Consider the following 4,102-nt stretch of genomic DNA (forward strand, 5'->3'; position numbering starts at 1 on the left):
CAGCACCAGAAGCTGCGTTGGTTGGGACATGTGTTACGTATGCCGAACCATCGTTTGCCGAACAGAGTGCTGTTTTCTATGCCCAATTCAGAGTGGCGTAAACGTAGAGGTGGCGAACCCTTGACCTGGCAGAGGAGTATGAAGGAGATCACGAAACGCTTGGGTGCTGTCGGTGCTACTCGCCTTCCAGAATGTGGACCGCGTGATCCTCACTACAAGATATGGCTGCCAACCAATGTTAGTGGCGTTCTTGTTGTCAGTTTTTATCCAGATCGCCTGAGTGAGTGTGACATCTACGTGCATTCGATTCACCAGTTAGAGTTGTATTTTTAGGTCCCTGAATCGAAACCTCAAAAGCGCATCTCTATTGCTAGTGAAAATTGGTACAGATTATCCTCTTATAACAACGTCAGTCAAAAATGTTACGCTCACCCAGTGGTTCGTAACGTCAGAAGACCAGTGATGAACGGCGCATATTAAGTTGCAAAAGATAACAAAGTTAATAAAAATGAGGGCAAACCTCGAACGTGACTTCAGCTGCTGCGAACGGGCGAGAGTGTGAGGTTGCGTAGCTACGCAGTTCAGTACTGAAAGCCCAAAATGGGCGAATGTAAACAAGGTGATTGCTCGGACCGCCAAGTTCGTATGAAAGAATACGCAACGACAAAGCGAGGGCTTAGGCACAACCACACTCATCAAGACGCTTCAACGTATCATTCAGACCTAGTCTCGTTCGGATAATACTCCTGCTGACTTTAGTCTACACACCAGAGTTTGTACAAAATTTTGACATCCGAATCGGATTTAATGGTCAACACTGATCAATCTCCTGGGTGTCGGAACATATTAGGACGGTCATCAATGTTTCGGACCGAGCCAAATTTGGTGCTGCACGCAAAATTTCTGCGCCGGTGTAAACCAGTGGAAATACGATCGGCCAATGAGAGTGCAGACACGCGCTACGTATGTTACCGTAGATACACTACACATCAGCTCATTTTTTATACTTGGATGGTTGTAAATAATACTATGTGGCAAAATATAACCTACCAAGGCTGATCACCCCAAAACATTTGAAATCATCACGTGCGAAACCACTATCGATCGACTTTAGTCCACGTGAAGCCAAGCCAGAGGTATACTACACCTACCATTGTCCCACCTGCTCTAAAAAAGCGTTCAAAAATTAACTCGACCAGGAAAGTCACAAAGCCAGGTTTAATGAATCAATGAAAAGCAGGACTTATACAAGCAAGAACTGCCCTCTAAGGTATATGTTGCTAACTTACAGGAAGGCATATCACTGACAGCAACATTAAAATCTGCAAATCCAAAGGCAAGTGCTTCAAATCATGAACATATCGATGCTTAGAAAAACCTGGCGGAAATGGAGGAGATCCTGCATTTCAGCTACACAAGTCCTCAAGCAGTCAAACTGTTCAGAACCGGTGGCCTGTAACCTCTCCAGCATCAGAGGCCATTTCGGTACTTTCAATCTCTTCCACGTAGTCAAAATTTGTGTATGTTGTTTTTACGTCACTTAGAGTTACGTATGAAAGACAGCGCTGAAGTGCTGAATCCAACTCCTAAATACAGGCACCTGTTTAGGTACTGGAAACTTCTGGAAACAACTTGTATTTCTATAACATCGGTTTCCAAGAATTTCAGACAGCTTCAGATCCTCATCTTCAGAAGTTTACCCTCTCATCATGTACCGGACTGCTTGCAGTATAGTCTTGTACGTACAACCCTCTCGATCAGTCATTCAGTCGGCTCAGGCAGCAAGGCTCCATGGATGTGATCCTGACATTCAAGTTTCTGGCCTGGACAAAACTTCTTCCTTAGCTGCTTAATAACGCAGCTTCAAAAATAGAATAACCTCCGTATAGGCTCCAGTGCTTATCCTCGTTTTACTGGAGCCATACTCAGAGATGGTGTTCTTCAGCATGTTTCTATGCTTCGCCATAAAGTGGGTTGTCTGCGAGTGAAATTTCAGAGAAATTTCGGTAAGTATCTCAGCCGAATACTCCTAATTTACATGGTTATTGATGGCATAGCCGTGTTTAAGAGCCGTGATGTCCACAGCATTGTGGAACCTGTGAAGAAGCTGGGCAAGAGTGTCGGTCACCTCGATTTTACTGAAAGCTGGAGAAGTTTATGCGCCTTGACAGGTGGCTATCTTGTCAGTAACACTACAATCGAAGTTTCAAGCCATACTCACCACGTCGAATCTGACAAAGCTATGAAAGGCTGGACAGAAGGTAGTTAGTTGCAAGAAACGGAGGAAACAGTTGCGGGTGTTACTGAAGGACAAAAAAGTACGCTGGCTGAACTCTCCGCAAGAAACGGAGGAAACAGTTGCGGGTGACCAATTAGATGTTACTGAAGGACAAAAAAGTACGCTGGCTGAACTCTCCGCAACCTCGGAAATATCACGCTGAAAGTAACGCTCACCAGCACTCAACAAATGAAGCTGATGGACAGGCTAAGAAAAAAGTCCTCGTAGTAGAGAATGCCTCACGTTGAAAACAAACGACATTAATTCTCCACTCCGTAAAACCAGAGAGTATTTATCTGTACTTGAAACCCCAAAGTGAAACGAAGATTAAAATAGTGGGTGGAGAAGAAACTAGTGCTAACCTATCACGCCACCGACGTTGATCAGCCGCCATTGATTCTACTGTCTCCTGCCGTTCGCAGCACGGATGACGAGGAAGCCAACACCTAAACTCTTGGTAATCTCTTTCACACCTTTCTGTCAAGCCGGGCGTTGTCCACCTAGTAGTTTGCATCAATCTGAAGAAAACAAGGAGAACAACACTCGTCCTGGCATGCGTAACACAGGGCGGAGCCTCTGCAGTTGCATGTAGCCTCTTTCAGGATTGGCGGATTCAAGTTCTCTAGGACGATCTTCTTCGCCCAGATGGGTTAAGCAAATGAACTAGACAGGTACTCGCTGAGGAATTTTCCATCGTCCTTGAACATAGCACGTGGAAAGTCATGAGGACCAGCAACAAGATGACGACGCACATTTGGGGACTTGTGGAGCTGAGGGCGACTCTATATGCACAGTCCGCTTTCTTTGCAGCAACTTGCGGACGTTTCCGGCTTCTGCGTATCTTCCAAATCTTTGAATTCTGGGATGCACCAACCTCCTAGGCCAAAGGACTTCTGCCGTTCCGGAAATTGTTACTGCAAAGAAACAGCTTGTGATCATTTGTAGCAGGAACCCTTCGTTCACCGTGAGGCTCGCCTCCAGCCCAAGTTGACCACCAATTTGGGTCTCAGTAGGTCCAAACCTATCTACCTGAGTGCTCATCTGGCCAGCAAACGTAACAATGTCTGAGCATTTACCGCGCACCATAGAAACTGTCTTGGGTAGATTCTGAGCTACAGTCCGTTGGGGCGTAGGCAGACACAATAAATAGGGTACGGTGGACCGCAATTTCTGGGGATTCTTTTGCAGACGTTTCCAAACGTCTCTAAGTAAGGATGCTTCCTTTGGATGGCTCAACACAATACGCTTTCCAACAGATCCAGCTACAACGGCGTCCGCGTCACGAGAGATACACAGACGTAGGGCGGAAAAGAGAGGGGAAAGCGTACGAACAAATGCCTTTCGTCTTCCTGCCTGCTTCAGTGCCGGAACATTAAATGTGGCTAAGTAGGCAGTCTTTCGGGGGGTTGAAAAAAAGACTTTGAAGCGTTGTGACTGAACTGGGACGTGCAGCAGCTGCAGCTGGGTGTAATACACTTTGAGCAAAACGGGACCTATGGAGAGAGTATTCAAACTGGAATGGGGTAGAGCATAGGGGCGAATACCAGTCACCAGTAGAATTTTGTCGCTTGCCCGCCCTGCTTTGTGCGGCAAGGTGACCCGGCCCATGACACCACGTGACGGCCGATGACCATATTTTTAGTTGTGACATTCATGATTGTAGGTAGGCTGGGATAGTTGCAGGGTGCCTACACCTAGACATGAGAACAATTAGGGTCATTTGGCACGAACGTCTCACTGCAAGGTAGCAGGTGGGTGCCTGTGTGCGACTACAGTGTTAAAAGGTTTTGAGGAAAAAGTCGTCGTGCCTGTTACAGTTCCAAA

The sequence above is a fragment of the Opisthorchis viverrini genome, assembly GCF_000715545.1.
Source record: "Opisthorchis viverrini unplaced genomic scaffold scaffold2821, whole genome shotgun sequence".
Lineage (NCBI taxonomy): Eukaryota > Metazoa > Platyhelminthes > Trematoda > Opisthorchiida > Opisthorchiidae > Opisthorchis > Opisthorchis viverrini.